Genomic DNA, 25,112 nt, shown 5'->3' with positions numbered 1-25,112 from the left:
CCCGCGCTCATTGGAATCACTTCATGGATTTTATCACGAGTGATCATGAGATGATAATATCTTATATTCTTCAAACCTAGAGATATGAGTTGTTACTATGAGTTGGTTGTACATTGATTGCACGAAAACGCATTTGGTAACTCGGTGCTATAAAACGTGCCTTTGTGTATGATTCAACAAGTAGTAGAATAAGCCATATGAGTCGAAGTTTATCCATTCCTTTTACCTTCGGGATAAAAGCGATATCTGTGGGCCCCTCGATGATTTGATGATGACAAATGGAAGTGCTCGGCCGGGCCAGGACTGATTTGATTTGTTCAATTAGTCAGTCGTCATAAATCGGAAATCGGGAAACAACAAATGGACAGAGAGAATGATTATAATCCATGTCTCAGTCCATATGATATCTAGAATGGAGGAATATATGATCCCTTATCTAATGGACAAGTCATTGACAAAGGTCAAAGTTCATCTACAAGGTCAGAGTTCGACAGAAGCTTTTGAGAGCTACGATTGCCAATTGGTTCCTGAAGTCATACGCAATAATAGTTTTAGACTTATCCAAGTGGGAGACCGTTGGATTAATGTCTAAGTCCATAACTATAATTGGTAAGACTTAACCCGACCCGGCATGGTCCATTTGGGTTGCATGGCATCATGCACTTGGATAGACTATAATGAGAGAAATAAGACACTTATGGTTATTAATATATTATAAGTTCTAGTATATTAATAATAAGAATAACAAGATTATTTAATTAGTATTGATCAAGAATTAATCTATGATTAATTAAGTGATCAAAAGAAGACTAATTAAATATATGGGTTGATTGTGTAAATCATCCATACTTGTATAGTGGGCTAATGCTCCATGGATAATCAAGTTGGGCTAAAACCCATAGGATGGTCCATGGTGTATTTCTACCCATGGATCATGGAAATGAAAGGCCATGTCAATTAGGGTTTACATGGTGTAACCCTAACTATTTAAGCATCTTATTCTTGACCAAAATCGGCACTAGTGTGTGAAGTGAAAGGGCTAGCCGATTTCATGAGTTGTAGAATTCTCTCAAGTTATTCCAAGTGTATTTGATGTTGTGTGAACCATTTGAGGTGTCACACTTGGGGCACTAGGCACTCAAGCTTCATGAAGACTTTTTACACCAAAGAGGTATGTATTCTATCTTGCTATAGTTATTGTTTTGTATGCTAGATTAGGATAATACCTTGGAAGTTCTTATTTGCATGTATAATAGAGAAAACATAGATCCAAGGTATTTAGGGTTTCATGTACACTTAGGAGTGTTAGAATGCTCAAAACCCAACAATTAGGCCCTTTAGGCCTAATGACTTGAGATTTATCAAGCTTTGGCCAACTTCCATGCCTTGAACCCTTTGTTGAGCTATGTTTTGGCAAACTTAGCCCTAGATTCAATGCATGGACATAAAGCTTACAACTTTAAAAGGTATTTCAGCTTTAGAAGGCTAGATCTCGAGTTTGGGGGCCTTAGTCTTACTTAAAAGCGTCTCAATGAGTGATTGGGCTGAAGGAACTTTATGAGTTGGTTAGCCAACTCGACGAGTTGGTCAGGGTTTTCTCCGTTATCCTGGACTTTGTACAAAGTCGGCGAGTTGGTGAGACAACACGACGAGTTGAGTTGGATTTTCCCGATTTTTCTGAGAACCGAATGAACTCGACGAGTCGCATATGTGCACTCGAAAAGTTGGGTCAACATAGACTGTTGACTTGAGTGTTGACTTTTAGGGTTTGGTCAAGTTGTGGACTTTGGAGACCATGGAGGGGCAAAATGGTCTCTCACCCTTTCCGAGAGTTACTAAAGGAGTTAGCTCAACATCTTTGGAGTTGTTATTATAAATTGTTAATTAGAAATCATTATGATATATGTAGGCGGATTCTAGATCGTCCGTTGAGTACGTGACATATTTGCTTTACTTACAAGGTGAGTCTTCTCACTATACTTACCTGAGTGGTAATACTGTGTGACCGGAGGGTCTTATTTGAGTTATTGACCAGAGTGTCTTATATACTTATACTGAGTTATGTGATATTATGCATTTTGTGTTTGTGATTTATGTTGTATATTATAGTGTGCCTTATTGAGTTAGGACCGGAGGCTCCAAACCGAGTTGTGAGAGCGGATGGTCTTCAATGAGATACCGGAATGGAGGGTCTAACCCAATCTGTTAGATAGGAGGGTCTTCAATGAAACACATGACAGGAGCGTCCTAATCGAGATATAGCCATGAGAGGCTAATTATTTGTGTGTGGTATTTTGGGGAACTCACTAAGCTTTGTGCTTATAGTGTTGTGTGAAATGTGTTTCAGGTACATCTCAGGATCGTGGGAAGGTGTCGGCAAAATTATACACACCAGTTAGTTGATTTGTGTTTTGAGGATTCTAGGATATTGAGAAACAATTTATTGTCTTGGGTTTGAAAAAAAATTACAATTTGGTTTGAGAAATGTTAAAATGTGTTTTTGTGTGGATTTAAAAATGAAAATTTTATTTTAAAAATTAGAGTGTTATAAGTTGGTATCAAAGCTTTCGTTTGAGGGATTCGGATGAACCATCGGGTATGTCCGGACTCAAACAAAGGATTTAAGGAAGTTTTCTAAAAAAATGATTTTCTAAACGAGTAAAAGTTTTAAGAGGAAACGAGATGAAACAGTGTGTAAAATCAGATAGAGCCCGAACGGTGATTTTTCCATAATACCCTTATTTTTTATATTATGAGATAAGATACTTATGAGATATTTGTGACAACCGTCAAAATTCGAGTCGGTTCTAGATTTGACTAGATTTAGTTGCACACATAGGCACTACACATATTAGACTTAGTAACTAGAAGCTATGTTATAACCTAGTAGAATCTTGGAAACAGATAGAGACAATGGATAACGTGCTTGGATTTCACATTGGTATGTGAATTCTACGACTACTTAACTGTAGTGACTATCCATATTCGGGTTACTCTTTGACTCGAACAACATTTCATGAATCATATACACACATCATGCACTTGACCTAGAAGTAGAAGTCAGTTCAAAGTCTCATAGAAACTTAAGTCAAAGTTGAAGACTAGGACTAGTATACTTGATTCCTCAAATTCGCTTGAATCTCGGAATCACTACATAGAATGCCAATAAACCGATAAAAATAAATTACAAACATTAATTATAACTATAAAAGAGTTATAATACCACAAGATAATTTGAAGTCTCAAATATTCAATTTATTTTGATATTCAAAGTTTATTAAACTTCAAAACCCTAAAAGCCCTAAAACCTAAATTTTATAAAATTTGACATCAAGAATTCTATAAAAATAGTTATGAAACTTATAATATTATCTTAAAACAATTAAATTCAGGGAAATATAATCAAGGAAAATAAAAATTTAAGTCATTAACATTCATCCTTAATTTATAAGTCAAAAATCAAGGTTTCATGAATAAAAACTTGATTTTAGTGCACATTTTATATAAAATTTAGATATTTTATAAAATAAATTAAATTTTATAAAACAAAATGAATGAGAAAGGGTTATTATACTCAAAATTTCGGACCCCTCTCTTCCCATATATCTCTCTCTCACTCTCACTCTCCAACACACACACATCTCTCTTCTTTCTCTCTCTAGAAAACTCTCTCTACCTTCTCTCTAATTTCTTTTCTCCAAACACCACAACCACAGCCTCTTAACCACGAAATTATGGAGATTCATAAGGGTTTTTCAAGCCACAAATAAATTTAAGGTAAAGAACATACATCTCTTGAAGATCCACAACAATGATTTAAGCTATGCATGTGCATTTTACTTCAAAAACCGACTTCTACTTCATCATCTTCTTCAAACTTATTTTATTTTTGTTAAAATAGTTTTTAGAACATCATGGATGTGTTCTAACACCATGCATGTATGATAAACAAGGTTGCATGTTCATGATTTTAGTGCAAAAATCGATTTTAAGGACTAAAACATCAAACTCAAGTTAAGAGTTTTTGAGAAACAAATTTTTGTTCATAAATGAATGTATACATTTTGATAAGTTTTAATCTTTTGATCTCTGGAAACATAACTAGAATATAAGTTTATCATGATATCTTTTAAAATATTTCAAAAGATTTACTCAAAGAAATGATGAAAACTCATTTTTCTAACCAATCACCATGCATGCAATCTGCCAGATTTCTTTACCTGACTTTAAACTGTCATATCTCACTCATTTCTTAACCAAAATTAGTTATTCTTTTTCTGAAGTATAATATTTTGAGCTAAGTTTAAAACCCTACTGGTCTCACTATAAAATATTAAATACCCGATTTTTGGCAATTTTTACAAAATGGTTGCGCAAACAGATCTTTTTCTGTGATCACCATTTTTGCCTTGCATGATCAATGGCCTTAAACCCAATCATAAATCTGGGGAAAAATAATTTAGAAACTTAACATATCCAGTGAATTATGGCTGAAATTTCGTGGCTTAAAACATCACTGAATGGGCTACTCAAATTCATGAACTTCAGCCACATTTACATCTCATGCACCATTGCATGCAACATTTCTTAACTTGTTTGGATTCATTACCCCTATTTCCCTTCTGAATAAATTTTGAACATTTTTCCTTTTGAAATCCCACACATGCATGTGATAACCTGTAAAATACCAAGAGCTTTTATTATTTCTTTGATTTATTAAAATTATTGCTAAAACCAAGGGCATAAATCACATAAAATACTTCCAGAGGTCAATAAATCTGGAATAAATTCATGGAGGACCCTTATGGTGAATAATGACCCCTCACTAAATTTCATCAATTTTTGTTGCTGTTTGGTATGATTTCAGATTTTCTTTTTGTTAGGGTATAATAAATCACAAAACCACTTTAGAAAGTGTGAAAATTTTATCTAACAATTTTCGCATTCCTTACCTGTGATGAGCGACTCAGAAAAATAATTTCAAAATTTTTCATCATGCCTTACTATTTTTCCCAATTTTTCGTAATTATAATTGTCTAAAAATATGAAAAATAGTTATGATTATCCAAAATTCATGAAAATATACCCGAAAATCATGTTGTACAGTAGCAGGGTAGATAAAAATTTTGAGGATTTTTCTCTACTGTAAACTATTTTTCTCTTATTTTCTAAAGTTAATTACACTTAAATACACTTAAATACACATAAATACCCAAAACCGGATTATACAATATGAAAACCACTTTTGGTATTTTTCCCAGGTTATTTATACTGTAAATGATGTTACAAAAAATTTTGGTAATTTATTTTAACTGTTTAATATTATTTCTTCAATTAATGATTATTTAAAGGAATAAAGCAAGGAAAAATAGAAATACCCACTGAAAAATATCTTTTATATTTTTCCAGCCTAGTTATGTATAATAACAGTTAAATAAAGAGTTTGCGTAATTTTGGAAACTGTTTTATATTTATTTCAATTTTTATTGGAATAAAGTCTCAAAAATCATAAAATATAATTAAACATCTTGCAAATCCATTTTTATATTTTTCCCAGCTTAGTAATGTTTAATAACAGTAATATAAAAAGTTTGGGGAATTTTATTAACTCATTGCTATTTTTCATGAATTTATGGTTATTCAAGAAACTAAAATGGTGAAAAATAGTTAGACAACTCAAAAATTCAAGAAAATTTATGTTAAGGTCTTTGACTTTAATTAAAACTGAAATGCAAAGTTTGGGATACTTTAGAACTAAATTGATTTAGTTTTGAATATTGAATCATTGGAACACCTCTAAAATGTTAAATATTAACATTTCAATAATGGAAATTTTCCACTTAAATTGTTATATAACAATTGATTCATTGAAATTAAATTTTCACAGAAAAATGTTTGTAACTTATCAATATTAAGTTTTGACACACTATTGGCATAATTCAATTGTAGTAGTAAGTATACTAGTGTTAGATTTCGATTAGAGACTCACTAGCGAATACCATTATTGTAGGAATCGATAGTGGTACCAGTGGAGCGTAGATCAATGCATCATTTGCATCGTCTCAATGCATATTGTGAGTATTCACGTACTCCCCTATTTTCGGTTTTATGTTTTGGGGTGGAAAAGCATGTCCTAAACTACTTATGTTATTTATATTTAATTGATTCGTATAAACTTGATTACTATATTTTGCATATTGTGAGTATTCACGTACTCCCCTATTTTCGGTTTTTATATTTTGGGGTGGAAAAGCATGTCCTAAACTACTTATGTTCGTTTTATTTAATTGATTCGTATAAACTTGATTACTATATTTTGCATATTGTGAGTATTCACCACTCCCCTATTTTCGGTTTTTAAATATTTTGGGGTGGAAAAGCATGTCCTAAACTATTTTTATGTTCGTTGTATTTATTTTGACTTGTATGAAACTTGGTTGCTATATTTCGTATGTATGTGTATGTTACTTTAATTCATGAGGACTGTATCCCGGTTAAGTCCCTAGAATCTCTAGACACAACTCATTAACTCTTTTGAGCCTATGGTTATTATGGATAGCGCTATCAGGAGGTAGACAACTCCTCACTCGCACGATTCGCTTGAGTGCATTTTACCATTTTCTACACTATGTTTGCGATACACATAGTAGTCAATAGGGCATGATTCAGTCATTAGGCTTGGGTTGTGAACTCATGAATGGAAACTTGATGCACGTACAAATCTTTATGCACATACGAAACTTGTATTCCCATGTTAGGAACGAAACTTGTATACTTATTTTAGCAATGAAACTTGAATACTTATTTTAGCAACGAAACTCGTTTCTCATTATAGCAATAAACCTTGTATCTCATTATAACAACGAACTTTTGTTACTAATTAATTATTTACTTGTTTAGCAACAAACTTGGTTGCTCCTTATAGTAACAAACTTGTTTGCTCCTTGTAGCAATGAAACTTGATTACTCATTTTAGTAACAAACTTTATTTCCCATGAGGATATGATCGTTGCATTTCTTTTGGGCAACATACTTTATTTCTCATGGTGACAAAGAACTCTGAACTTTGTTTATACAAACTTATTTACTCATTTTCACAATATACTTTTGTTATTGGAAACTCTTATCAAAACTTTGATTTCGATTCATGAAACCAATATTATTTTCAAACTTGTGAGTACTCACCAACTATTTTCATAGTTGACGCTCGTTTTACATGCTTTTTCAGGAATCATCGAGTAAGTGGCACTTAGGGACACTTCACTTTTAGGAGCATTCGCATGTGTTGTATTTCTATTTTCATTGTAATTTCTTGTAAAAGTTGTTCAAACCCATTGTAAATTTGTAATGATTTTTAATACTATGGTTGGTGTTGTCTTTTAACTTTTGCTATGAAACCCTTTGTACTGCGACGCCTTGTGTTTCCGCTTTAGCGGGGTGTGACAATATTAGAGTTGCATGCTATACGACAGGCTAGATATTTCAGGAATTTAGAGCCAGAGTTACCTTATTCTGTTGGAATAGTGTCTAAGGCTGCAACTATATTTGGCAAGTATTTGACCCGATTGTGCATGGTCCTTTTGGGTTGCCTTCACCATAGCAACTTAACAGGATGATTTATAATGAGAGAAGAAATATTATTAATATATTATGAGAATAATATAAGGAATAATAATATTGTTATTTGATTAATATAAGTCATAAATTAATTAGGAATTAATTTGGTGACTTAAAGAGATTCATTGAATAAAGGGGCATAAACTGTCAATTGTTTGATAGTTGTATTTGGGCAGTGTTTCCTTATGGATAAGGGGTGGACGATTTCAGGGTTTGGAAGAGCGTAGAAATTTTCCAAGGCTTATCAATAAGGAGATTGGATTGCTTAGGGCCTAAGTTATCCAATTAGTGTTTAAGGGTGAAACCCTAGGAGGCTCACTAGTATAAATAGACCCTTAGGGTTAAGAAAATTGGCACCCCTTGGTATTGGAGAAACCCTGGCCGACTTTTCTCACCCTCCTCTCTCTCTTTAATCATCCTCTTGCTAAGTTGGTGTTTGTAAGCCATTAGAGGAGTGACATTTGTGACTCTAAGCTCCAAGGACAAGAAGATTCAAGCAAGCAATTCAAGGTAATCTTTCAGATTTGATTTCATGTGTTATGATATGAATGTTTTCATTAGATCTATCAATCAAAGTCTTGGATACATTGCATGTTCAATTAGAGAAACCTAGATCCAAGCATTAGGGTTTGTATGTGAACATAGGAATGTTCTTATGGCTCAAACCCATCATATTCATGATGCCTTAGCCTAGGGGGATGTTATTGATTGATATTATCTACTATTTGTTCTGTGTGTGTTCTGAGTAGGGGTACCTAGCAGGAACTTTTTACAGAGAGTTTTGAGTCGAGGAGTAATCTAGGAGAGATACCTAAATGTGCATTTGCGGAATCTACTGAGAGAGTAGTTTGATATCCATGAGGGACAGATTATTTGTGAGTTAGGGTCCTAGGAGGAGGACTTGGGGTGACTATGGGTTAGTGTGGAAGGTAGTATTGGGCCCTTACTATTGAAAGCACGAGATCTATATACGACCCAAGTAAGAACCTTAGGATGATAAGGAACATGTAGGGATGGGTAATCGAGTGTGCGCTTTATCCAGTACCTGATGATTTTTGTGTTTGTGTTTCATAGAGACTATGGTGGTTACCGCAACAACCCCAGGGGCGGTGCTACTAGTGATGAGGAGATCCGCATGATCATTGTTGAGGAGGTGGTTGCAGCTATCAGGGAGGCCATTCCAGAGATATTTGGGTCTATTAAGACCATGTTGATTGAGACTTTTGACTAGCGTTATGCTGCTTTCATAGAGGCTGTTGTTGCTGCTGCAGCCACCGCAGCCTTGGCAGTTGTGAGGCCACAGGGGGGGGGGTGACTCGTTGTTGTTATGAGAGATTAGCAACATGAAGCCACCAAAGTTTGATGGGACCCAGGACCCGATTTCTGCTATGAGATGGATCTCTGACATCGAGGGATGCTTCTATACGTGTTCATACCCAAAGCACTTGAGAGTTCAATTTGCACTGAACCGGCTTCGCTTGGGAGCAAAGGACTGGTGGAAGTTTATGACAAATGATTTTACTCCTGCAAACCATGCCGTACTGACTTGGGAGAGCTTTACCTAGTTGTTTAGAGATGAGTACGTTCCCTAGGTGGAAAGGGAACAATTTTCCTAGTTATTTTTGTCTCTCAAGCAGAATACAGAAATCGTGACAAAGATTACAAGGATGTTCCATGAGAGGTTGTTGTTCTGCTCTGAGTACTTTTCTACGAAGCAGGAACGTGTGAGCCGGTACTTGAACATTTTGAGGAGACATATTTGGGAGTTTATGGCGAACTCATCATATCGGACATTAGCTGAGTTATAGACCCATGCCAGGAGGAGAGAGATTGAGCTGGAGATTTAGAACAGAGAGGAGGATGAGTCTTAGGGGAGAGACAGGAGACCAGTGCAGTCGCAGCAGGCGACAAAGCAGGCTAAATCCACTAACACAAGAGCAGGAGGCCAGAAGGGCCACACTTATGGAAAGTGTGGCAAGAGCCATGAGGGATCTTTCCGGGCAGGGATTTGCTACAAATATGGCAAGGAGAGGCATAGGGCGAAGGACTGTCCCAAGGGATTTTCGATTTGCTTTCATTGCCACCAGACTGGCCACCGTAAGGCCGAGTGTCCCCATCTCACTCAGGGACCAGCCCAGGCTTCTGTTCCTGCTGCTTTGCGTGTTACTGATGGCCAACCGGGGAAGGCCGAGGCTCTTAGGGCTCATGGGAGGGCTTTCCAGCTGACTGCGGAGGAGGTCCGCATAATACCTAATGTTGTTGCTGGTACGTATCTTCTTATTCATGTTATTTGAGATTTGTTTATGCTTATACTGTGTTTCATATAGGTACTTTTCTTGTGAATTTTGTTCCTTCCTTGGTGTTACTTGACTCGGGCGTGAGTCGATATTTCGTGTCCTTATCCTTTAGTCTTCACATTAGTGTTAGATGCGAGGCCTTGAGTCGACCGCTGAGGGTTTCCATAGCTAATGAGAATGCAGTTTTTGCCACTGATGTATTATGGGGATGTGTTTTAGAGATTTTCGATGTTGAGTTTCTGATAGATCTGGTGCTGATAGCGATGGGTGATGTCTGTGTCATAGTGGGCATGGATTGGTTGAGTCGGTTTAGAGTTGTGATTGACTGTGAGCGCCAAATGGTGACCATACGAGACCCTAGTAGGGGAGTACTTACTATTTATGGTGAGAGAACTAGATCAGGATCAACTTTCTACTCTACCGCCAGGTCAAGGTAGAGTCTTCAATAGGGATGCATTGGCTTTTTAGCGTATGTGATGGATACGCGGGTTGCCATTGAGATGTTGAGTTCTATTTCTGACGTTCCAGTAGTATGTGAGTTCCCGAATGTTTTTCTTAAGGAATTGTCGGGTGTGCCTCCTGAGAGACAAGTGAAGTTCTAGATCAATCTGATTCCGGGGGCGGCACCTATTGCCAAGGTAACTTATCGCCTTGCGCCGCCCGAGATGCAGGAGTTATCCTCACAGCAACAGGAGCTGTTGGGGAAGGGTTTCATTAGACCGAGTAACTCATTGTGGGGAGCACTAATCCTTTTTGTCAAGAAAAATGATGGTTCACAACGGATGTGCATCGACTACCGAGAGTTGAACAAGCTGACGGTCAAGAACCGTTATCCACTACCAAGGATCGACAATTTATTTGATCAGTTGTAGGGGTCGTCTTGGTTTTCCAAGATTGAATTGAGATCTGGGTATCATCAGATGAGAGTTTACAAAGAGGATATCAAGAAGACGGCCTTTTAGACTCTTTATGACCATTACGAGTTTGTGATGATGCCTTTCGGGCTCAAAAATGCACCGACAATGTTCATGGACCTCATGAACCCGGTATATAGGCTCATGTTAGATCGGTCAGTGATCGTGTTCATCGATGACATTTTAGTGTATTAGAGGTTAGGGAATAGCACGAGGACTATCTTTGGGGGATTCTTGGCGTGTTGAGCATGGAGAGGCTTTATGCCAAATTCTCCAAGTATGATTTCTGGTTACGAGAGGTCCAGTTTTTGGGACACCTCGTTAAACAAAATGGGATTTTGGTTGACCCAGAAAAGATTGAGGCAGTTATGCTATGGGAGGTGTCGAGATTCCCATCTGAGACCAGAAGTTTTCTGGGTCTGGCAGGTTACTATCAGTGGTTTATCATAGATTTCTCCAAAATTGTTGTTCCTCTCACCAGATTGACTAGGAAGGGTGTTACCTTTTCTTGGGGGCCTAAGCAACAGACATCATTCGAGACTCTTCGGCAGAGATTGTGTGAAGCTCCAATGTTAGCCCTTTCGGAGGGAGTAGAGGACTTCATAGTCTACTTTGATGCATCCATATTAGGAATGGGTGTCGTGTTGATGCAGAGGGGGCACGTGATAGCATATGCGTCGAGGCAGTTGTAGCCTCACGAGACGAAGTATCCCACCCATGATTTGGAGTTGGGGGCGGTGGTATTCACCCTCAAGTTTGGCGCCACTGTCTTAATGGTGTCCGATGTACCGTATACACGGACGATAAGAGCCAAAAATACCTTATGGATCAACCCAACCTAAATATGAGACATCGGAAGTGGTTGGATGTAGTGATAGACTATGACTATGAAATTTTGTATCACCCTGGTAAGGCTATTGCGGTAGCCGATGCCCCAAGTCATAGAGCAACGAGTACTCCGATCCGAGATGTGTGTGCCAGGATAATGGTGATGACTCTAGTCTTAGATACCATCCGAGAGGCCCAAGAAGTGGCCATGAGACAAGAGAACCATGAAAGAGAGCGAGTGATTGGGCAGATTTTTGAGTTTGTGACTGATAGTCGAGGGGCTTATGATCGTCCATGGATGGATATAGGTGCCATATACGGGTGGAGCTCGACGTATTTTGATGGAGGAAGCCCATAGGTCGAGATTCTCAATCCATCTTGGGGCCACCAAGATGTATTTGGACTTGAAAAAGGATTATTGGTGGCCCTGTATGAATAGAGATGTGGCATGGATAGTCGAGAGATGTTTGACCTATCATCAGGTCAAGGCAGAGCAACAACGTCCCCATAGTCAGTTGCAGCCTTAGGAGATTCCCATGTGGAAATGGGAACAGATCTCCATGAATTTTATTACTAAGTTACCACTGACTGCGTGAGGTGTCGATGTGATATGGGTGATTGTAGATCGGTGGACGAAGAGTGCTCACTTCCTGGCTATAAGTGAAAGCTCTTCTGTGGAGAAATTGGCCAAGGTCTACGTTTGAGAGGTGGTGGCATGGCATGTGATTCCAATATCGAAAGTATCTGATCATGATGTGCGTTTTTCTTCCAAGCTCTGGAAGAAATTTCATGAGGAGTTGGGTACCCGGCTGCATTTTAGCACCGCATACCACCTGAAGACAAAAAGGCAGAGCGAGCGGACGATTCAGACACTCGAGGACATGCTACGCGCATGTGTTATAGACTATAGTGGGAGTTAGGTGTTGCTACATTTGTGACTCTAAGCTTTCTAAAGTCATTACAAGGAGGATTTGAGATTGTTGTTGCTACATAACAATCAAGGTAATATCTTAAACCCATTATTATGTTAATATTGATTGTCATATGCTAGATCTAGGGTTTATAGTCTTGGATGAATTGCATGTACAATAGAGAAACCTAGATCTAAGCATTAGGGTATGTATGAGCACATAGGATGTTCTTATGGCTAAAACCCATCAGTGGTATCAGAGCCTCGATTGGTTTCTATTTTATTGATGCCTTGTATGTTTGTTCAAGTTGCAAAATCGAGTTTTTGGCTCCTTGCCTGATGAACTTGGCGAGTACCACAATGTACTCGGCGAGTACAGTGTGGTACTCGGCGAGTTTGAGCGTCAGAAGGAGGCAGCTTCGGGATTTTTACCTATTTTGACTTAGGATAATTGCCATAATTGTTTAAACTTAATAAAATTCGAATTTTATTGATTCCTTATGATTATCCTTGTCAAAATAAAAGATTTTGGTCATCTAATTAGATAATTGTTACCTTATTTGTTAAATGTTAAATTATGGAAATTATTTGATCATTATCTTGCAAGAATCTGAACTAGATCTAATTAGATAACCACCAATTAATAGTTAATTGCCTTATTTGAATTATGTGATCTAGAATATTCTTGACAAAGTTTGGAAAAGTTTCAAAATAATCCCTTTAGGTTTTATAGTTTAAATTAGAACTCAAAAGTTTTGTTTTGAAATTTAAATAGTTGAAACCCTAATGTTTTGAAATGTTTCAAAACTTGCCCTCAAGTTTTGAAATTTAAAAGTTGATGAAAAGTTTAATTTAGGAATGGTTTTATTAATTAATTAAAGTGTATAATTAAAAGAGATTTAATAAATCCATAAAGTTTTGGTTTACAATTTAATTAAATTAAAAATATAATTATTAAATTTGACCACCTAGTATTTTAAATGTGTAAAATACACCCTATACTATATATAACATTAAAAGTCTAACATTATATATATGTATGAGTAAAAGTCAGTCTTACCATTAGCAGGCCTCATTCACGAAGCTGGTCTATAAGGGGTGTTTAAGGAAATTGCCTATAAAATGGCGATTGAATGGGTATCCATTCTTACCCACCACACTCTTGACTAGTGGAGGGTCATTAGCCAAATGGGTAGGATAGGACAAAACCTTCCATTATAAGTATAATGAAGTATAAAAGTAACTAAATGTTTTCATAAAATTCCCAATCTTAGTTACTTTAGGCAAAAGTGAATTGATTCAATTCCATGAAATTAAACTTTGTGCCCTTGCGAAGACGTTAGTGGAGCGTGTGTGGTTAACCGGCACACTAAATGGTTCTAAGCAAAGGTAGCAAAGGGTGACTCAATGTTTTTCATAGTTCGGTGGAGCGTGTGTGGTTAACCGGCACATCGAATAGGTGACTGTAACATGTGGGGGCAGCATGTAGATTTGCATGGTTATTCACACCCGCTTTGTGATCCTCGGCATCCCATTCACAAACTAGAGGGGCATATCGAGATTTAAACATGCCATTGAAAAGGTTCAATGAATCTCAAAGGATCTAGGAGTTTTCAATACATTTAAGACTTAATCTGTTTTTCATTTTTCATGGTGGAAAATTAGTGAATCGTCATTCACTTACCTTCAAATGTTCTGCAATTAGGGTTACGACATCCCTCTCCCGTGTTGTGGAATATTGTGTTGGGTCCTAGCCTTAATATCTCATTTGGGTGATTTATTAAGGACTCAATCGATCAACTAACTTGAATTTGTTTTCTCCCGTTTTGTAGATGTCAAAGTTCGACATCTATGGTCTTCCCAAATCCTGTGGGACAAGCATTCCAGACGAAGATGATATTCCACGATTTGATCGAGGAACAAGAAATCATGCTTCACTTCCTCCTCCTCCTCACGTTGTTCTCCCTAACCCACAAGATCGAAGAATTGAAAGGTTCAATGTCACTAAATCCCTATTAGAAATGAAACATGGAGATGGTAAACCCGTGTGTGCCCACATTCTAGGAATAAAATCACACATCGATAGGTTGATAATGTTGGGTGCATCATTCCTGGATAAGTTGGCTGTGAACTGGGTTCTACAGTCACTTCCCGAATCATATAATGATTTCAAAAGAAAGTATTATATGATGGATCATGATGAAAACCTCATTGACCTAACTTACATGCTCATCGCTGCTGAATCAGAAATGATTTGGAAAATCAATGGAGCATATTTGTTGGAAAAGTCAACCAACCATGCTTCCGAGGACGTTCTAGGAGAACCGACCTGCGTTTGCTGCCAAGAGAAAGGGCATTGGATACAAGTCTGCCCTAAGAGCCTGAAGAGTCCAGAAGATGGGAGAGTCAAAGAGTATGGCTATACTTAAGGTAAAATCCACTATCTAACTCCATTAAGTTCCTATTCCTTGATTCTTAATACATGATGTGATAAGATTGCATTTGAATGTTTTGCAGGATCAGTGAAAAGAGAGGAAGCTTGATAAATGAGCAAAATGAGTCTAATCACGAAGAAAATGGATCTTGATCGCATGGATTCGAAGATTAGATTTTGAGCTTAGGAAGTTATGATAGAATTGTTAGGAATATTTGACTACATAATTTTTCAATTGATTTTGCATTGTAAGGACAAATGTTTTCCGCTGCTTTTATGAATAAAATAAATTTTCGTTTGACTCATTTATTTATTTATTTATTTCCTTGCAATGAAATCGTTATGAAAAATTGATGTTTGCATATTTCTGCAACGAATGGATGTGATTCTTAATTATGTTAATTTACCAAATGGGGAAAGTTTCTCATCGACCAAGTTTCAAGTGGACAGAAACTTGGAATCATGCAACAAGTATTGTATGATGAATGAAAAATTTTCACATTTGAGAAAATTAGACTAATTCGTTGATAAAGTGTCAAGTATAGGACTAGGAGATCAAGTATACAAGGTTGTGTGTTGATCAAGTCCACCATGAAGTAACAAAGATATTCGTCATGATTTACTATGGTTAAGTAAATATGATTACACTTATGAGATTAAGTGTAATTCTTAGTTGATTTGAAAGAGTTTAAATCAATAGCAGAACGAATAAGAAGAATCAAGTAGGCAGAAAGATAAAAGTTTTTCCATTCTATGAAGAAGGGAGAGTACCTTTTATTATGTTTTATGATAGATCTTAATGATTAAGAACCATATCTCAATTGATCCACTAAGTAAATCTTAGTACAATTGTATGTCTGAGAAGAGGAATCGAGAATTGAAGAAATGGTTAAATCAAGATGTCAATCATACTTCATTCCAAAACAAGTCTTAGAGTTAAGATTGTAACATTAAGTGACAAGTCTTAAGAAGGTTTATAACATTCATCAAATGTGGAAAGTTGTGATGTCTTGAATAAGAAAAAGACCAACTAGAACCAATTTTATGAAATGTTTTGTCTTGATAAAAGCTACACTAACTCTTGAATATTCGTTTGTCAAGAAATGTTCATTGACAAAAGAATCTTATATGTCAAGGAGTTAGTAGGAGTCTTAATGATCTTGAAAAGTTTCAAGAACTAATCAAGAATAAACCTTATTGATCATCACTAGCACACGACTTGAGGTTCATAACCTATCGTATTGACACTATCTTGTTTCTATGACGTTCCAATTGAGTTAATTATGCATGTAAGTTCTATGAGTTCTCTTTTGAACGCATAAAAAGGCAAGCACCTTGATCAATGAAAGGTACATTGATAAGATAGAGTGAGTTGCTTAACTACTTGGAAGACATGGTGGGCAGCCGTGTTACCATAAGGAAAGAGATCAAGATTGAAAAAGTTTCATCCATAAGAGTTTGGATTTGTCGCAAACTTTGGTTTTGACAATTCACATGGATAGGAACACATACACCATTGAATTCTAAGTGTCATAAGATTTTCTCCCTCATGAAAATGACTGTGAGAAAATGCTTCCGCTAAGAAATATTTTAAGAAAATAGCAATTGTAAAATTGCATTCTCAAATTTGATTATGGTTACGGTATCCCTCTCCATAATTCGAATTGTGAGATTTGGCAATTAGTCTGAAATGTTTAAGACACATATATGAGCTATCTTGGGATAAAGGTGTATGAAATTAAGAAGCTTAGATAAAAGATTATCAAAGCATTAAGTATTAGAAATATGAACTTAAGAAAATCAATAGGTATTGTTTTTCTGTAAGTTAAGCTGTTTTCTAAATACATGTCAAAGCTAGTAGGAGCATAAGTGTTATGTTTATAATAATCATCATGATAGTGGGAGCATAAATGTTATGATTGTATGATTATTAAGGCAAGTATTGCAAGTTAGCAATATTAATTATAGAAAACAAGAGTTATACTTTGCAAAGTAGTAAGGATGTAAAGTTGTTTTCCTATAATTAAGGGAGAGAATATTGTACTTCCTTTCAAATCTAAAGCTTAGATTGAGAAATTTTATTAAATTTAGTCAAAGGATACATAGTGCATTCTTAAATATCAATTATGATTACGGTTTTCCTCTTCATATTTCGAATTGTGAGAACATAGCACGTAAAATATTATGGCAGAAGATTGATAAAGTATCAAATCTTCATGTAAGACATTACGCATCGTGTCCCATACGCCTCGGGTATAGGATCGATTGCAAATGCTATAATATTTGACCATTCTAAAATTTTCCAAATGTCTAGCACATTTAGAGGGAAAAAGGACTAGAATTGGTTTTGACTAAGATGATTAAACAACTATCAAAGGACAATCCAAAGTTCGCCGAAGATTGGTCGCTTGTGAGTAGTTGGAAGTATGATATTGGATGGAGTATATCGACATTATTATGAATAGATAAGATTCTATTAAGAATGAGTTGTCATATGGTAAGTATGGAAAGGTTTCCATATTGGGAGTTAGATATTGAGAATCTATGTCTTGATCAGAAACTTTTATGCAAAAGGATGTTCAAAGAAATGTACTTTCAGTGAGAGACATTACATCTACGGAATTATCTTGTAACAATTTCCGATAGAGAGTTTTGTAATTTCATTGGCAATAGTCCTTGTGACTTTAGTGCAGTGATATTACGAAAGGATCATTGCATAAAATGTTAGAATCTAACATATTCTATAAGTGGCAAGAATTTGATATTCTTTCACTTGTAGAAAGGATTGGGAGTTGTGAAATAAGTATGATTGGAAATGTATTTATTTGATCTATTTCAAGAAGTAAGGACCGTAAGTAAACATTGTGTGCATGCTAAGAGCATGGGACAAGTATAGTAATAATTTAAGTAAGAAGTTGATTATCTGAAACAACAAATAATGAGTAATCGATATGGTGATAAACAAAAGGTGTTTTATTTATACTCAAAGGTTTGAGACCATATGGGATTAGTATTATTCTTGTGTTTCACTTTGCATGTTTTGACTTCCTAAATAATTTAATTGGTTAAGAACAGTCAAATTATTCAAACGGGCCACAGTGGTTCATATGTTGGAAGTAGATATGAATGAAGACTATCGTGAATTGGTGTGTGGATTGTCTAAAGAGTATTAGACATAAGCAAATGTTTGCTGCAACGTTCATGAGTGCTTCTGAATATGATTTGAGCATTGGATTAAACCCACGCTCACTTGGATCACTTCATGGATTTTATCACGAGTGATTGGTGAGATGATAACATCTTATATTCTTGAAACCGAGATGTGTGAGTTGTATCTTGCGAGTCAGTTGCACATTGATAATATGTAAACGCATCAGTAACTTGGTGTTATAAAACATATTGTTGTGTGTGATTTGGTGAGTGAGTGCAAGCGAGCATTGAGTCAAAGTTTATCCGTTCCATTTATCCAAAGTAGGATAAAAGCGATATATGTGGACCCCTCGATGATTTAGTGATGGCACCTAAGCGCTTGGCCAAGCCAGGACTAAATTGATGTGTTCAATTGTAGTCTGTTGTCATTCATCATAAATCTGAATTCGGGAAGCAGCACATAGACAGAGAGAATGATTTAGATCCATGTCTCAGTCTATACTATAATATCTAGAATGGAGGAATATATGATCCCTTATCTAAGGACACGCGTATTTGATAAGATCAGAGTTGACAGCGGCTTTGGAAAGCTACGATTGCAGATCAGGATCTGAAGTCATACGCGGAATAGTTATTAGACTTATCCAAGTGGGAGACTGTTGGATTAGTATCTAAGTCCATAACTATTTTGGTATGTACTTGACCCGATGGTGCATGGTCCTTTTGGGTTGCCTTCACCAAAGCAACTTGATAGGATGAATTATGGAGAGAAAGGATTAAATATGATTTATTAATATATTATGAGAATAATATATTAAAGGATAAATCATATTGTTTAATTAATATTAGTCAAGAATTAATAAGAATTAAGTTTGTGGCTAAAAGAAATTAATTAAACTTAAGGGACTAGAACTGTCAATTGTGTGATAGTTGAATATTAGGCTAATGGACTCCATATTAAAGGGGTGGACGAATTCTATGGGGAAACCCATTAGAAATCGTCCAAAGGCCTTTAAGAAAGGAGTACATGAGTTGCTTAGGGCCTAAGCATCCAAATTAGGGTTTCCTTGTTAGATAACCCTAATAGCCTCACTATTTAAGGAACCCTTCAGCCCCAAAAACGTGGTGAACTTGTTCTCTAGGGTTTCCACACGTTTTGGGCAGCCTCCTTCTCTTATCCTCTTCATCCTTTTTCTCTTGGTGTTTGTGAACCATTAGAGGAGTGACATTTGTGACTCTAAGCTTTCTAAAGTCATTACAAGGAGGATTTCAGATTGTTGTTGCTACATAACAATCAAGGTAATATCTTAAACCCATTATTATGTTAATATTGATTGTCATATGCTAGAACTAGGGTTTATAGTCTTGGATGAATTGCATGTACAATAGAGAAACATAGATCCAAGCATTAGGGTTTGTATGAGCACATAAGATGTTCTTATGGCTAAAACCCATCATTAGGACACTTACTTTCCCTTGGATGAGTTTTCATACAATAACAGCCATCACTCCAGTATCGGTATGCCACCCTTTGAGCTTTTACATGGGAGGAGGTGTCAGACTCCCATCTATTGGGGAGAGGTTAGGCAGAGAGTGATGGGGAACACTTAGATAGTGCTTAAGATGACAAAGCAAATCCAGTGCGTTAGACAAAGATTGATGATGGCCCAAAGTCATTAGAAGAGCTACGCAGACCGGAGACGTTCTGAGATAGAGTTTCAGGTCGGTGATTTTGTTCTCCTGAAAGTATCACCATGGAAAGGGGTGATCCAATTCAGGAAGATGGGCATGCTGGGCCTTAGATACATTGGTCCTTTCAGAGTGATTGCTCGAGTGGGTAAGGTAACTTCTCGTTTGGAGCTGCCTATAGAGTTTGGCCTGATTCATAACACCCTTCGTGTATCCCAGCTGAGGAAGTGTGTAGCCGACGAGACGGTAGTGGTCCCGTTAGAGGACATTCAAGTTGATGATAGCCTGAAATACATTGAAAAGCCAATGGCGATTTGTTGGATTAGGTGTCTAAGCCCATAACTATAATTGGTATGTACTTGACCCGAGAGTAGCATGGTCCATTTGGGTAGCATATCACCAGGACAATTTGATAGGATGGACTTTTGAGAAGAGGTTATTTATGATTTGTTAATATATTATAATTTCTAATATATTAATATGAAATCATATTATTTACTTAGTATTGATTGAGAATTAATTTGGCATTAATTTAGTGATCAAAAGAGACTAATTAAATGTAAGGGGATTGATTTGGTAAATCATTCATTCTTATGGTGTGATCCGATGATCCATGATTCTTTAGGTTGGGCTAAACCCATGTTAAAAACCATAGATGATCCATGGGGGTTTAAACCCATGGAACCTAAGGAATATGGAAGGTCATACACATTAGGGTTTACATGGTGTAACCCTAATCTTGCCATACTATATAAGAAGCCCCTTAGCATCCAAAATGGCACAATAGTGATCCTTGGAGTTCCATGAGCTGATTTTGGTTGCAAGAGTATTCTCTCAAAAGTTATCCTTTGTCCAAAGGTGTGTTGTGATTCCATTTGAGGTGCAATACTTGGGGCACTAAGTTCTTAAAGTCCAAATTCAAGAAGTTCTACAAACTACAACAAAGAGGTAATTCTATAACTCAAATTTATGTTGATTATATCATTTTCATGCTAGTTGTAAGCTCAATGCTTTGGAAACAATATTGCATGTATAATTAGAGAAGATATAGATCCAAACCATTTAGGGTTGTATGTGCACCATAGGATGTTGTAGTATACTAAAACCCTTCTTGATTTTGGATAAGAAAGTGAAGGTCTTGAGGAATAAGGAGTTGCACTTGGTTAAGGTTCATTGGCAACATCAGAGGGGATCCCAGTGGACTTGGGAGCCGGAGTCCGAGTTGTGTGAGCCGTACCCAGAGTTGTTTCCGGAAAATGACTTCAAGGGCGAAGTCCAATTATAGTAGGGTAGAATTGTAACATCTCGACTCCCATGTATAAATTTAATTGGCTTATATTCATTTGGACAGGGCAAATCGACGAGTTGGAGGCCCTAACTTGTCGCGTAGAGATCGAGATGGCCACGTGAATTTTAGACTCAACTCGACTAGTTGGAGGACGCCAAGTTGACGAGTTGGACCTGAGTGAGAAAACCCTAATTTTCAGGGTTTGCAACCTATTTAAAGGACCTGAAGCCCTTTATCCCGCCTCCCTCATCACCTTATCACCCTAAGGCAAACCCTAATCGATCTATCATCCACTGTGAGAGAGAGTGAGGCTAAGTGTGTGTGTTTTGGTGCATTCTTTGAAGGAACCTGAAGAGTCAAGGATTTGGAACAAGAAGGAGACCTTGGATCCGACATCTATTCTGTTGTAGCCACAAATTTGAGGTAAAAAGCTATTACCTTGATCTCTTGTTTGTTAGATCTCTCCATTAGGGAGTTTATGGCCATTTTTAGCATTTTCTTGAGTGATTATTGATTTTGAGCTTACCTTGAAGCAATGACTTTAGATTTGGACATTATTAGGCCCTTTAGGTCTAATGACTCGAGCTTTATCAAGCTTTGGCCAACTTCCATGCCTTAAACCCTTTGTTGAGCATTGTTTTGGCAAACTTGGCCCTAGATTCCATGCATGGACGTAAAGCTTACAACTTTAAATGGTATTTCAGCTTTAGAAGGCTAGATCTCGAGTTTGGGGGCCTTAATCTCGCTTAAAAGCGTCTGAATGAGTGATTGAGCTGAAGGAAGTTGATGAGTTGGTTAGCCAACTCAACGAGTTGGTCAGGGCTTTCTCCGTTATCCTGGACTTCCTACAAAGTCGGCGAGTAGGTGAGACAACACGGCGAGTTGAGTTGGATTTTCCCGATTTTTCTGAGAACCGAATGAACTCGACGAGTCGCATATGTGCACTCGACAAGTTGGGTCAACATAGACTGTTGACTTGAGTGTTGAGTTCTGTTGACTTTTAGGGTTTGGTCAAGTTGTTGACTTTAGAGACCATGGAGGGGCAAAATGGTCTTTCACCCTTTCCGAGAGTTACTAAAGGAGTTAGCTCAACATCTTTGGAGTTGTTATTATAAATTGTTAATTAGAAATGATTATGATATATGTAGGCAGATTCTAGACAGTCCGTTGTGTACGTAACATATTTGCTTTACTTACGAGGTGAGTCTTCTCACTATACTTACCTGAATGGTAATATTGTGTGACCGGAGGGTCTTATCTGAGTTATTGACCGGAGTGTCTTATATACTTATATTGAGTTATGTGATATTATGCATTTTGTCTTTGTGATTTATGTTGTATATTATCGTGTGCCTTATTGAGTTAGGACTGGAGAGTCCAAAGCGAGTTGTGAGACCGGATGGTCTACAATGAGATACCGGATTGGAGGGTCCAACCCGATCTGTTAGATAGGAGGGTCTTCACTGAAACACATGACAAGAGCGTCCTAATCGAGATATAGCCATGAGAGGCTAATTATTTGTGTGTGGTATTTTGGGGAACTCACTAAGCTTTGTGCTTATAGTGTTGTGTGAAATGTGTTTCAGGTACATCTCAAGATCACGGGAAGGCGCCGACAAGATTGTACACACCAGCTAGTTGATTTGTGTTTTGAGGATTTTGGGATATTGAGAAACAATTTATTGTCTTGGGTTTGAAACAATTTACAATTTGGTTTGATAAATGTTAAAATGTGTTTCAGTGTGGATTTAAAAATGAAAATTTTATTCGAAAATTTAGAGTGTTACATGATTTGTGAATGATCATAGAAATAGTAAATCTGATTCATATTGTAAATGCTAAAAACTAAATTAATAACTGTTTAGACTCACAATATTACTTAGTTCGGATTCACAGTGTGAATCTTGCTAGATCAAGGTGAAAAAAAAATTATATTGATTTTAATTTCTATTTATAGAGGATAAAAAATTAAGAATTTTCATATATTTAATTTTTTTTTTTGATAAAAAATAAACCTATACGTTGGAAAACAACAAAATCAACTTTTATATATATATATATATATATATATATATATATATATATATATATATATATATATATATATATATATATATATATATATATATATATATATATATATATATGGAAAGAGGTTAAAAAAAATTTGAATTTTGGTATATTAAAAAAATCGATAAAAAACATGGGCTAAAAAATTAAACGTAATAAAACAACTAAAATTTTAGTATAATCCAGTACATTCGTATCGAATAAAAAAAATTACAACCATTTCTTTGGTTGTTGTTCGTTATAATTTTTGATTGCTTCCTTGGTTTCTGAATCTCACCACACACACACACACACACACATATATATATATATATATATATATATATATATATATATATATATATATATATATATATATATATATATATATATGTTAAGTTCAAAAGAAACCATAAAACTTTATGAGACATGTGGACGCAATTCTAGCAATTTATTTTGAGGATCAATATATATATATATATATATATATATATATATATATATATATTCTAAAATGTAAAATAAATATAAAGTTTTGATTTTTTTAAATATTATTTTCAACACTTTATTTGAAAAAAATAAAAGTACTTAAAAAAATAAATAAAATTTACCATTTTTTACATTATATGAATTTGTTTCGAGTTTTTATAATATTCTATTATTCAACTACATATTACAATATAGATATTGAAATAAAATTGTTAAAATATTCTAATATTCTAATAGATCTGTTAGAATGTTAGAAGAGTCTAATAATCTATTAGATATACTAAAATTTGGTAAGTCTTCTACTAGAATGGTATATGTAAGATTTTTAGAATATTTCACATATATTTATAAAAATATCGTAATTTTTATTTAATTTTTAATTTTTAATTTTTTTGGATATAAAATGATGAAATTAATATTTTAAAAAATCAATTTTTTTATTATTTATTTTGCATTCTAGAATTTGTTTTTTATGTTTACATCTTACAAGTTAGTGGCTAGGATGACATCTTCATGTCTCACAAATAAACCATTGTCTCAAATGAACATTTTGTTGGGTTTTATTCAAAATATTTTACCTAAAACTGTTAAAAACGACAAAAGAAGCTTTAAAAATAAAATAAACTGAAAACTCTTTTTAACAGACCAATGATCATTTTGCAATCATGGAAAGATTAAATCAATCATAGAAAGGAAAGTGTTACAAGTTTTGAAGTCTTTAATTCTCATGGCAGATTGGAAATTAATGAAGGTGACATGAAGCTCCAAAAAAGAAGCACTCAATTATTTATACACCAAGCAATGATCAACCATTAAAACATGATAATATTCAATTTTATTAAGTTGTTCTTAAGCCATTAAGACTTATACTAAGTAAGCCTTAAGAAGAAGCAACTTACGAATACTCAAACTCTACACAACAATACGCTAGAGAGAAGAAGGGAAAGCCATGAAATCCGATGACCTTTTTAGAGAAAAGAAAAGAAGAAGTGTAAGGAAAACTAGCTAGTTTTTCCTCGTTACACTTCCTTATATACTAACACAAGCATGGGAAGGACCGTACTTCCGTTATGTGTGCAAGTAACCTCTTGTAATTAAGCATGAGTGGAATAAGATGTCAAACACATAATCTCCTAACTTCATGAGGAGTCCACGACAACATGATAGGAGGTGGAGACAAGATGTGTTTTTTTTCACTAAGTTACATAACTAGTTTGTTATGTTTTATTATCATCTCCTAGAAATAATAATCTCTCAATTAGTTGTTAAAATATTATTTTTCATATAAGAACAACTCTACAATTAAGTACAAGTGTTGATAATATTTATGAATAATCAAATTACTTTAATAAATAATCAGTTAGTAGTAACTTGCAATAAGTTGTGTCCCTATATGATTGTATGTTATTTGAAAATATTATTCTATAATGACTCTTGGGCATAAAGA

Source organism: Lactuca serriola, chromosome 4 (assembly GCF_051521515.1).
Source record: "Lactuca serriola cultivar US96UC23 chromosome 4, Lser_US96UC23_V15, whole genome shotgun sequence".
Lineage (NCBI taxonomy): Eukaryota > Viridiplantae > Streptophyta > Magnoliopsida > Asterales > Asteraceae > Lactuca > Lactuca serriola.
Note: the sequence above shows the minus strand (reverse complement) of the source record.